The sequence below is a fragment of the Lactuca saligna genome, chromosome 4, assembly GCF_052625555.1.
Source record: "Lactuca saligna cultivar CGN05327 chromosome 4, ASM5262555v1, whole genome shotgun sequence".
Classification (NCBI taxonomy): domain Eukaryota; kingdom Viridiplantae; phylum Streptophyta; class Magnoliopsida; order Asterales; family Asteraceae; genus Lactuca; species Lactuca saligna.
Genome location: NC_136420.1, coordinates 166,728,863 through 166,742,117, shown reverse-complemented (window position 1 = coordinate 166,742,117; position 13,255 = coordinate 166,728,863). Strand labels below are relative to the sequence as shown.

Sequence of the window (13,255 nt, the reverse complement as noted above, 5' to 3'; positions counted from 1 at the left end):
TTCACAGTTAATAAAATAGTAAGAAAATCCGACAAGTATACAAGTTCTCTTTCTTATCTTTATATCTATATAACATGACTTTTATTTTTTCTATTGTTGGAATGACCTATTAGTCATCTCTAATCACCGCTAAAAGAGTGTTCCAAAAGAAACAATTGATTATAACTAGTGAAGTTCGGGGTTGGATTTGTATTCGACTGTTTGCAAGAGGAAAAGCCATCATATCTTATTTAAGTAAAAGGTACAATGCCTTGGTAACAAAAAATCTTTAATTTCAGTTTTACTATAAGGAAATAGACGTAGGATGGTATATGTTAATACACAAACAAATGAAAATACATCCTTATTTTCAACCAAGTAAACATGAGAACGGAATGGGATGGTTCGTTCCATTCCACAGTTCATTGTAGCTTATATAAGTTAACAGATCAAGTTGTGGAATTGTAAATGCCTTACACCCTGATCCAGAAACCATAGGCTTTGGAATATGATTGACACTTCAAGCTGCAAACAAAGTTCAATACGAAAAATATCAATCAACAGAGAGCAACGAAGTGTAACAACATAAGTGATGAGAGCAAATAAGAAAATAAACTAAAAACAATAATGAAAATAAAAGAGTAATCATAGTTCATACCTATTGAAACCAACATAAACATGTCGAGGTGAGGCTCTACACAAAACATTCTATTTTTTTCCATCTTGCCCTGAGCAGGGTAGGTAAATTATCAGGCCGATCTAAACTTCTTGGAAGAGAAGGTGAAGTGGCTGCGGAATTTGATTGAGAGAAGGGTAAATAATTAGAAATTGTAACATCAAAATAATCTTAATTTAGAACATTTCACAAAAAACTGACTATGAAACAACAAAATCGGGGCTTAAAATAAACAATCGTGACAATATATATACAAACAAAAAAAATTGTAAAATGAAGCAAAGAGTTTACTATTTTAAATTTTAAATGACCAAAATAACAAAATACTTTCAAAAAATGCTCTAAACAGCACCATACTTCCAGGCAAACACAGTAATACGTAAATCTAGAGACCGTTAGTGCACATATCGACTCCGCTGGGCAATTCTTTTCGCAGTAGCATGGGGCATTTTTGAATTCATGTCTTTCTTCATACCATTGTGTTGTAACTGTAGAATGTTATAGACCAAATGGTTAACAGACTTAGAGCAATCTGGTGCCACCCAACTGGAAAAAGTAAAAATTTAACATAGAAAGCTCTCTAAAATAATAAACCCAACCTTCATTGATGTAGTTGAAAGTTTTGGACAATGAAATATGGTAAAATCTTCCCTTACTGGAACCCTTTATGCCCCTGTGCAACCAAAGACAACAATAACTACAAAATCAATATCAGAATCGTATAACCTAAATAAGTAAACCTCGTAAAAAATGGGCAACTTCTATATTTTTCTAAAGATTTATATTAAAATACCAATTTCAAACTTGTCTTGGTTCACATCAACACCAATGATCCTTTTAGGTCTACATAGCTTTGCTCCCTCGGCAACCTGTAAAAAGATCATTCCCATTTTACCCTCATCAATATATATATATATATCATTAAAAAAAACCATCATATTTTTGGTAAGTATGCGGTTTAAACTTTAACCATTATTATGTTATATCATACGACAACATCTATCATTTTAATAATAACCTACCAAGAAAATCAAAATTACTATATTCTTTTCATAATACCCTTTAGTCTTATGACTTTTCTTTGAAAATATATAAAATAGAACACAAGCAAAAACTTAGTAATATTCCATTTAGAACATGGTTGAATGTTCCTCATGTTCGTACGATTCATTTAATCAAAGTAAAGAGAACGATAAAAAAAAATCACCTGCAAATTCCCTACTTTAAGTAAACAATGCAGTAGACTGTTCCAAACAAATGTAAGTCTACCAAGACACTTCATTGACTCATTCAACTTGAAAATAATTTCTTGAAGTACATTTACTGGGAACTGCAAAAAACTCATAGAAGCCTTCAAAATATCACACATAATAATAAAAAATTAATGTCAACTTTAAATGTATTTATAGCTATAAGTACTAAGTGTTAAGGGTAAATAGACGACGTTAATAATACCAACAAAGACTCGAACTATTTCTTCACTCCTTATTTATAAACATGAAAAGGGTATTAAAGGAAATTTAAAAAAAAAGGATAAATAGTGTGATTTTTTCACATATTTTGGCTACTAATCATAAAACGATTTTTATTAACCAATAACTAACATGTGTTTGAAAAACATCTTGATGAAATTCAGATTCCAGCTTTTCATAGCCAAAATTTGATGTGTGTTTATCAGTAACAGATGAATCACTTGAATAGAAAGTTCTTCAAGCTAAGTCTTTTCTGAGTAACGCAAAAAGAAGATGATGGCAGTATCTGGGTTGGTCATCTATATCTATTGAACATAAAAAATCATCAAAAAACCAAAAAAGAAGCTAAATAAAGCAATTTTAAATCGGAAAATGACAACCCAAAGCACCTTAGTAGATTTATCTAAAATAGTTTTCAATTTTCTATGAGAAAACTTAGCAAATGTTGAAGGGTATTGATCTTAAAAAAAATTATTTGCAACTTTTGTACATACCATCAACATTTTTTAAAGTTAGCTACAACAAATATAGGTTATACAACAACTAAAGAGAATCTGAAGAGGAAGAGGGAAAGGTTGTTTACCTTTGATACTTCACTTAATAGTTAATGCAGGGGCTTAGGAGTGTGTGCACCTTCGAGTTCAGTCTTATGAGAATTTTCTATTTTTCTTCTGTTTTTTGATCGATTCTTGCATTTATTAGTCTTAATTGTAGAGATAAACAAACACAAATATGAGCTGCTTTTGAGGAACATTAAAATTCATGAAATAAATACTTTTTACATATGTACATTTAATAAAAAGATCAAGCAATTATGAAGCCAAGTAAACAGATCTATGTTTTAAGAATATATCTTCAATAATCTTTGAAATTTAGGAGGAAACATAAGTTAATAATAAAACGAGGAAATGAGACAATTTCATGTTTTTATAATAAAAAGATCAACAAAACCCAAAGATCAGTTACTGAAATCTTCTAAGATAAATGGGTATGAATACTTACATGTAAGCCATAGTAAATTCAATATTTTTTGTTACTTTTCCTGTTACAAACAACAAAAACATAATAAATAATAGAGTTAATCAAGACATTCAACAATTTATGTGTCTATAACCCTAAACCTAATAAAATAAAAATATTATTTATTTTTTTATAAGAAAAATAGTTGCAGGTACTTACATGTTAAAATGCAGTACAATCATTCTTTTTGGATGATTTTCCTGTTAGAACAACAAAAAGCATATAAGTCTATGATTTGGCAAATTCAACACGTCTTTTATAAAAAACCAAACAATTGTTGAAGCAACAACTATAAAAGATGTATAGATGATTCACCTTTTGCTGAAAAGAAAGAGTGTATTAAGATCATTTCATCAAATACAGACCATGTGCCCAATGGTGTAGCCTGCTAGTGGTTAGTTGGCCTAACCCCAAAGGACTTGGTTCATTTAATGGACTGAATTGTGCTGGCGATACAGGAAAACTAATCATTCCAAAATCCTCCTGCTGCTAGGAAGAACCATGGAACAAATCAATTTACAATATATTGACAAAGTAAACAAACCATCATATAAAGAGAAGCAACTGGAAATTAGTCTACAAAGATAACAATAGAGATGTAACTGCACAAAATAGAACTGATATGATTTCATGAAGATATGGACGTTAGCAATCCGGTTTCATGGAGACATATAAACAAACAGTTGGTATGCAAACTCCAGAAAATCAATTTGACTAATTTACATAAAATAAATTGAATTAAAACTTCATAAATCTTAAAAACCATTATAGGAACACAAATTTGAGAACAAAGGGATATAAGTTGTATAGTCGTTGCTAAGTAAATACCAAAAAAGGAAATCGAAAGTCAAAAAATAAACACCAGTTAGGGCTTCAAATATGAAGATTGTACCTTTCAATTTAAAATCGATTTAAAAACTGGAAATTGACAACCCCATGAATCCCTTCTGAAAAAAAAGTAAAACACAAATTGTCATGTAAAAGCTGATTATTCCAACACCATCGAAGGAAGATGTATAAGTAGAATATAAAGGAAAACCGAGAAGGAAGAAGCATATACCGGAAATAGCCGATTTGTGAATAGAATGTAAATCGTTGTTAATATTCTTTGAGAAATCCATTCATCCACCGTTTCATGAGGTCCCCGGTCCCGGTGGCGAAAAACGTTGCCTCGTGTGACTTCACTTTGAGGTGGATGGCCGCCATTTTGGAAGCTGAATCTAGGATGGTGATAGTAGAGAGCGGGAGATGACGTCGGAGATGCGAGAAGCGGAGGCATGGGGGGATGTTAGAAACCAACAATATTCTACAGAGGGAAGTAAATCTAGCGAAGCCACCCTTCACCATGGAAGCACCACACTGACACAGATGAAGGCACTGGATTTATCATACTCTCCGGTACCAGTCGGCTACCAACGGTTGACGATTGGCCACCGCCTAAGAGTTCCGGGCAGTGAGGAAGACAAAAGAAGCGGAGGTGTGATTTTCGATCAAGTGTAAGAAGAGGAAAACCTTAGACGGGTTATGAGGCGGTGGGTTTCTGGGATAGTGGAATGAGGAAGGATCGAGAGATAAGATGTGGGTGGTTACCATGGTTGAGGAAGGTAACCGAGTAACAGTACCCTGGTTAGCACCCTGATTAGATACTGTAGCTAAGGAGCGATAATTTTAATATATAGTATAATTTTTATTAATGTGATAAGACTTAAATTCTTTCTACATTTACACATTTTTTATGACCATATTGTTAAAAAAGTTATTTTAACTGGTTACACAAGACATTGAAACTAATAACGCCCACCCCCATTACCACCAACTAACTCCAACTACAACACCACCATCCATCACTATCAATAGCAATCACAACCTCCCATATTTACCATTTACCAACACCACAATCAAAAACCTTATACAAAACCATGTTCAACTCCACACTTCCCATTAAATAAAAAATCAATTAAATTTTGTCTGTTTTTTTGGGGATTATATTTTTTCAAAAGAGAACTAATCATGAAAACAAACATTATTCGTCAATAAAAAGTTATTCATCGAAAAGAAACTATTCAATCTAGTCACATCATTGTGCCGCTGCTTATCGTAAATAAACTAATTGCAACAATAAAACATACTCCCGAAACGAATCTAATCGCCAAAAGAATAATTATTAGCTGCCAAGTGAAATAAAACTTAAAGCAATAGAATTTAGCCGAAATGTACAATCGGACACAAAAATATCTGGCAAAAGGCTGAAACAAACTATCTGAAATGAAAAAGAAATCAATCGTCGCATTAAAACTATCCACTGAAAGGAACTATTCCGCGTCGCCGCATCGCGCGGGTACACTACTATATATATATATATATATATATATATATATATATATATATATATATATACTAGCCGTTACCCGCGCACAGCGGCGGGGACAAATAGCTTCTTTCAACGATATTTTTTTTTTAAAAAAAAATGTTATGTTCCAAAAGAAAGTTCATGTCGTGGGTGAGAGGAAGGGCAGTAGTCGTGATAGTGGTTAGTTGAAGGCGGAAGGAAGCAGAGCGGCTGTGGTGGTGGTGGTTATACTGTCTTGGTTACTGGTTAGGGTTCTTCGAGAGAGTGTGCGTATATTTCTTACTTTGAAGGGATTACGAAGATAGATATTATGAGATGACTTGTTACCAATGTGAGAGAAGAGATCCTCTATAAATTGTTGATATTGACCGCTTCAAATGGCTGAAGTGTTAGAGATTGACGGGTTCAATTTGCAAATGAATTATTCTATTAATTTGATACCAGATTTTTAGGGGATAAATGATAGGGTTAAAGTTTTAATATTATTATATTATAAATGGGTTGTACTTCAAGCTTAATAGTTTGGACGTCTTAAAAAAATAATATTATTATATTTAGTCTATTTATAGAAATAGTTAGATTTCTTTTATAAGTAGTAAAGATATATATATATATATATATATATATATATATATATATATATATATATATATATATATATATATATAGGGTTAGGTTCATGTGAAATAACCTAATTATGTGAGACCGTGAGACGTATTTTTTTGTTTTTTAGTTAATTCAAGTTTCGAAAATAATATTTAAAAAAAGAATTTTTGGATTTTTCCTTTTATTTTGCATTTTAAAATTCTTTTTTTGAATATGAACAGTGTAATATTATATTAGAATATTTCACATTTTTTTTTAAAAAAATGGGATTATATATATATGTATATATATATATATATATATATATATATATATATATATATATATATATATTTGTTAATTCAAGTTCCGAAAATAATATTTAAAAAAAGAATTTTTAGATTTTTCCATTTATTTTACATTATAAAATTATTTTTTAGAATATATATATATATATATATATATATATATATATATATATATATATATATATTTGTTTTTTTTTTTTTTGGCTTCGGGGTTGAAAATTAATCTCCATAAAAGTAAGCTATACGGTGTGGAGGTGACAGCTAATCAAGTATCTTATTTGGCTAATTGTATGGGTTGTTCTTCGAGTTCGCTTCCTTTTATTCATTTGGGTGTTCCGATAGGTCAGAATATGTCTAGAATTGATTCTTGGGGTTTTATTATTGATTCTTTAAAAAAAATTGGCGGTCTGGAAAGCTAAAACCCTTTCATTTGGGGGTCAAATGACTCTTGTTAGAGCTGTTTTGGGATCTATTGGTAGCTATTTGATGTCTATTTATCCGGTTCCACTAACGGTGATAAATTAGCTGGAGAGATTGAGGTCTTCGGTTTTTTGGGGGGCTGAGTTGGATGAGCGTCGTATGCATTGGATTAAATTGGATAAAGTGTTGGCTCCCACTGATGTTGGTGGTTTGGGGATTGGTAGTCTTTTTGCCTTTAATAGGGCTTTATTATTACGTTGGAAGTGGCGTTTCTTCCATAACCCAAATTTATTATGGGTTAGGGTGGTCAAATTCTTGTATGGTTTGGGTGAGGTCACAAATCCGATGACTTCGCAGAGATTATTGACGGGTCCTTGGAGGTATCTTACAAGGATTGTGGATAATCTAATAGACCGGGGTTTTTATTTCCATAGTTTAGCTCCTATTCGGATTGATGATGGGGCTAGTACTTCTTTTTGGCATGCTACTTGGAAGGTTGATAGTCCACTAGCTATTTCCTTTCATATAATTTTTGCTTTAGATATTAATCGTTCAACCAATGTAAGGAATCATTTTTTAATTGGATGGAACACGGAAGATCTAAGACGTTTGCGCAGAGGTGGGATAGAACAAGTTCAATGGGATTCTTTTTTGGAGGAGATGCAGAATGTACAACTTCAGCAAGTCCCGGATAAGTTGGGTTGGTCTCTTGATAGTTCTAACTCTTACTCTGTTTCGTCGGCTCGTCATGCTTTGGATAGTGGTCTAGTTGATTCAGGGGATATGGCTACTAGATGGAATAATTGGGTTCCTATTAAACTCAATATTCTTATATGGAGGATTCAGTTGTCTAGTATTCCTATAAGGGAGAGATTATCTAGAAGAGGTATTACGGTTCCTTCTATTATGTGCCATATTTGTTTGGATGCAGTAGAGACCATTGAGCATATTTTTACAGCCTGTCCTGACTTGATTAACATATGGGTAAGGGTAGCTATTTGGTGGGGAGTATCTATCCTGGTTCATCTTTCGGTGCATTAGTTAATCAACTGGTCAGAAAATGTCAATCTACGTAGAGGGCAAAGGAAGATTTTTGATGCTGTAATTATCACTTCTTTCTGGTGCTTATGAAATTTTCATAATACTTTTATTTTTGGGATGGTTATACCAAAGAAATAGGTTCATTTTGATGAGGTCGTTGAGAAGTCTTTCTTTTGGATTTCTAATAGATGTAGTAGAGTAAAATTACATTGGACTGATTGGCTTCGTAACCCAAAGTTAGTTTCCTCTAAAATGTAATTTCTTGCTAGCTTCTTGCTAGTGTTTTTTTTTTTAATAAAATTCTGCTCTTAAAAAAAATATTCTATTAGAATACTTCACATATTTTTCAAAAAAAAACGGGATTTTTTTAAATTTTTTTAGTTAATTCAAGTTCCAAAAATAATATTTAAAAAGAGAATTTTTGGATTTTTCCATTTATTTTGCATTTTAAAATTATTTTTAGATTTGGTCTCACGCTCTCACAAAATTATAATGGTCTCAAATTAACCTGAACCTATATATATATATATATATATATATATATATATATATATATATATATATATATATATATATATATATATGAGGATAGGGAATATACATTACAACTCACCTAAGCTTAGGTACTAAACCTCTAAAATATGTCGTTTTAACATGCTAAATATACCCGATTTGGTTTCACTTGGTAAATATATCATTCTCCATAACATTTCTTTCTTTCATTATCGTTTTATCATCTCCGTTTTCTTTTCTCAATTATCGTTTATTACTTCATCCAAGTGAACATTACTAAACCTTAAACCTAACCTAAACCCTAAATTTAAACCCTAAACACTAAAGCTAAACCCTAAACCCTAAATGTAAACCCTAAACCCTAACCCTAAACCTTAAACCCTAAACCTAAACCCTAAAACCTAAACCTTAAACCCTAAACATAAAGCTAAACCCTAAACCCTAAACCCTAAACTCTAAACCCTAAACCCTATTGTGTCGATCTTGAATTTACATCTTGAAGTATTAATCGTGAATCCATTAACCGTAATTTTTATATAGTAAAACAATGTATTTTCAAGAAGTTTAGTACCTAAGCTTAGGTGGGGCTGTAATATATATTCCCTTTTTCCCTATATATATATATATATATATATATATATATATATATATATATATATATATATATATATATATATATATATGGTTAGGTTCATTTGAGACAACCTATATTTTGTGAGACCGTCAGACGCATTTTTTTTATTTTTTTATTTTTTTTAGTTAATTCATGTTTCGAAAATAATATTTAAACAAAGAATTTTTGGACCTTTCCTTTTATTTTGCATTTTAAAATTATTTTTTAAAATATGTACAGTGTAATATTCTATTAAAATAGTTCACATATTTAACAAAAAAAATGGGATTTTTTTTATTTATTTTTTATTTTTTTTAGTTTATTCACGTTCCGAAAATAATATTTAAAAAAAAAAAGATTTTTTAGATTTTTCCATTTATTTTGCATTTTAAAATTATTTTTTAAAATATGTACAACGTAATATTCTATTAGAATATTTCACGTATTTAAAAAAAATAGGATTTTATTTTTTATTTTTTTTAGTTAATTCAAGTTCAGAAAAAATATTTAAAAAAAGAAATTTTAGATTTTTCAATTTATTTTGCATTTTAAAATTATTTTTTAGAATATATTAGTGTAATATTCTATTAGAATATTTCACGTATTTTGCAAAAAAATATGGGATTTTTTTAATTTTTTTTAATTTTTTTAATTTTTTAGTTAATTTAAGTTTCAAAAATAATATTTAAATTTTTTTTTTTTTGATTTGTTTATTTATTTCGCATTTTAAAATTATTTTTAGATTTGGTCTCACGGTCTAATAAAATTAGAATGGTCTCAAATTAACCTGAACCCATATATATATATATATATATATATATATATATATATATATATATATATATATATATATATATATATATATATATATATATATATATATATATATATATATATATATGATAACTAAAGTATCCGATGGATTCTTTATTACTTAGAAGTATTAATTAAAATCTATTTAAAAAAAAAAAAAAGAGGTATAAATATATATTATTAGCATTAGACGATATATAATCTTATTATATATAAATAATATCAAATTTATCTATAAGTTTGATAATAAAGGTATATATATATATATATATATATATATATATATATATATATATATATATATATATATATATATATATATATATATATATATATATATATATATATATATATATATATATATATATATATATATAAAGTTAGGTTAATGTGAGACCGTCTAACTTTGTGAGACCGTGAGATGCATCTTTTAATTTTTTTTTACTTTTTTTATTTTTTTTAATTAGTTCAAGTTCCGAAAATCATATTTAAAAAAAGAATTTTTGGATTTTTTCATTTATTTTGCATTTTAAAATTATTTTTTAGAATATGTACAGTGTAATATTCTATTAGAATATTTCACATATTTTTAAAATAAAATGGAATTTTTTTATATTTTTATATTTTATTTTTATTTTTTTTAGTTAATTCAAGTTACGAAAATATGTAACAACCCGAAATTCATATCATTGATTGTAACCCTTTTCGCAACTCGTTCCGATCATCAAATCGCCGTTTCCGATTTTGTTTCCGTTTCCGACCTTTTATTAAGTCGTTAATGTGAATTTTATTTTATGACTTAATAAGTGTCTTAATTCCCTTAGAACTCATTCTAACATCTCATATTAATGATCGGAACATTTTTAGAACCAGCCATATCGGGTTACGGCAAATTGGCCGGGTGCGACCAAAAGCCCCGTCTAATGCCGGTATCGGGTAGAATTCCATCGCGTCCAAGTTTTAGGAACTATATAAACGTGTTAAACCTTTCATTTGAAGCTTTTTCCTTCTCTCTCTACTCTCTCTAACCTCTCTCCTAAAATCCAAGATTTAGAGTCCAAAACTCAATTTTAAGGCCTCAAATCCTTAAGGTAACTTCCTAACCTCATTGTATGTAGAGATGCACAAAACCCGAATCCGATCCGGTTTCGCTTACGTCATCAAAAATCCGATCCAGTCAAAATCCGATCCGAATCCGGTCAAAATCCGATCCGGTTCTAACCAAAATCCGAATCCGATTCTAATCCGATTTGAAACCGGTTTAAACCGATTTTAGTGGGTTTTAATCGGATTTTGGGGCGGATTTGGATCCGGTTTTTAGCGAATCCGGTTTACGATCCGGTATCAAATCCGATTTGGAATATAGGATTAGGATCCGATTGAAAATCCAGTTTTAAATCCGATCCGATCCGGTTTGGTCAAAACCGGTTTTGACCCAATCCGGTTTCGGATTGGATCCGGTTTTGAATAGTGAAACCGGTTTTTGTGTGCATCTCTAATTGTATAGCTTATTTGACTTCCAAATTCGAGATTTAATCATGAAATGGGACATGACATGTGAGTTTACGGCCCAGGAAGGTGCCTAGGCCGTAAACACCAAAAATGAAGGGTTTTGAGCCCTTAAACCCCTCCTTGACAAGTTTGGGACTTAGATATGGCTAAATGGCTTCAAGATTTGGACTCTAAACATTTAAAACATGGATTTTGTGAGGTTTGAAGGAGTTTACGGCCAAGGCATGTGCTTGGGCCGTAAACTCATATAAATGGGGTTTTCATGCCCTTGAACCCTTCCAAATCAGAAACAAGGCTTAGATATGAATTATAGAATATTGGTTTTAGCATTTGGACACCTTAAACATAATTTTTGGGGGATTTATGTGAGTTTACGGCCAAGGCATATGCTTGGGCCGTAAACTCCTTATAAATGGGTATAAATTCAATTATAAGGTGTTAGAAAGCCATCCAACACCACCACAAGCCTTGAAATAAATCAAAGGACCAACCAAAAATAGTTTTAGGGCTTTAAAAACATCAAAACCCCACATATGAGAGTTTACGGCCATAGAACATGTCTCATGGCCGTAAACTCATAAAATGGTGTCAATTGGTGCCCCGAACTCATTTCTAGGCTTGTGGGAATTTTTAGAATCACATGTGATTAATTTTAACACCTTAAAAACACTAAATCAAGGGGATTTGAGAGTTTACGGCCAAAGATGCCATGCCTAGGCCATAAACTCCCTTAAGTGTTGTATTTGATGATTTTAATTCACTCCAAGCCTTAGTTAAAATTATTCCAAGCATTTCCAAGTGTCCATACCCATTAGTGAGCCATTAAACACCATAAACCACCCCTCTATGAGTTTACGGCCGTAAACTCATGGGGAATGGGTGTTTAGACCGTAAACATCATTAGGGAGTTTACTTTTGGGGAGTAAACTCGAATCCCAAGTCCCACGCTTCAATTCCCGTCCATAGATGTCACCCGGGTCACTCCAAAACACCCGTTTTGAGGTGTTTTCGTTCGTTGGAGTGTAACTTCATATCTAATTAGAGTTGTAAATCTAATTAGATATATTTGTATGCCATTTCATTTTACATAGGAACCTCGCGTGTTATCAGGCCTCGATTCAACGTTTAGCACCCGAAATCGACACATTTCCGCGTCCGGTGAGTTCATACCCCTACCCTTTTTCAGTGGTTTTTCAATGTTTTCAGGGGGAATACAAGCAAAAGTACAAGTATATCTTGTACTCAATCACATGATTTCAATTAAATGGTTTCATAATTGTACACTTTTAAGAATTGAAAACCTTTTAAACAAACCATTTTAACTTGCTATATTGTGTACTTGATAATTGATTGTTCACATTTAAACTGATAGAATACATAAACCATTGTAATGTTTGTAATAAAACACTAAGGTTAGAGTGTAAAAGACAGAATCCATTAGAAAACATGAAACATCTATATGTCCTTAACAATACACCTAGGCTCGAGTGTGATAGATAAATACACCTAGGTTCGAGTGTAATGTCCTTAATAATACACCTAGGGTCGAGTGTAAAAGGACAACCATCATTAAATAACACCTAGGCTCGAGTGTAATGTCCTTAATAAAACACCTAGGCTCGAGTGTAAAGGACAGGTACGTAGAATAAAGTCAGTTGTAAATACTACTTTCCTAGTCGAAAAGTAAAGAGTAATCTTAATGATTGGAGACACGTCCTTGTAACACTTCCATGGCACGAGATAGTGGAGGACTAACCCTGTAACCAGAATCTCCGTTCGTAGGAGAGCGTGGCTTGAGTGTATAGATCTATACGGGAATGACAATCCCACACCTGGCTGCTAGCTACAGCCGAACCGAAAGGTTCAAGGGTGACGAGAGTCATAAAAAGGATATTGACCACGGTTCGAGTCATATCTAGTCTGAGTATGGTTAAGGACTCGCAATCTAGATTA

The 13,255-nt window shown here is 31.3% G+C and overlaps 1 long non-coding RNA gene across 8 annotated transcripts; it reads right to left on the bottom strand.

Moving 5' to 3' along the window:
- Positions 1-200: 200 nt before the first annotated feature.
- Positions 201-4,766, bottom strand: LOC145043045 (uncharacterized). 8 transcript variants are annotated; one of them, XR_013680880.1, is made up of 12 exons: positions 4,208-4,747; positions 4,040-4,094; positions 3,463-3,633; positions 3,307-3,347; positions 3,130-3,169; positions 2,711-2,798; positions 1,863-2,006; positions 1,449-1,524; positions 1,255-1,328; positions 1,013-1,143; positions 638-768; positions 201-504 (listed from the first exon to the last, which is right to left on the bottom strand). It is a non-coding gene; the product is annotated as an uncharacterized LOC145043045 (long non-coding RNA). The 8 variants fall into 8 exon arrangements; XR_013680879.1 differs by having other exon boundaries at positions 1,863-1,985; positions 4,208-4,746; XR_013680876.1 differs by having other exon boundaries at positions 1,863-2,798; positions 4,208-4,760.
- Between the last annotated feature and the right edge of the window lie 8,489 nt (positions 4,767-13,255).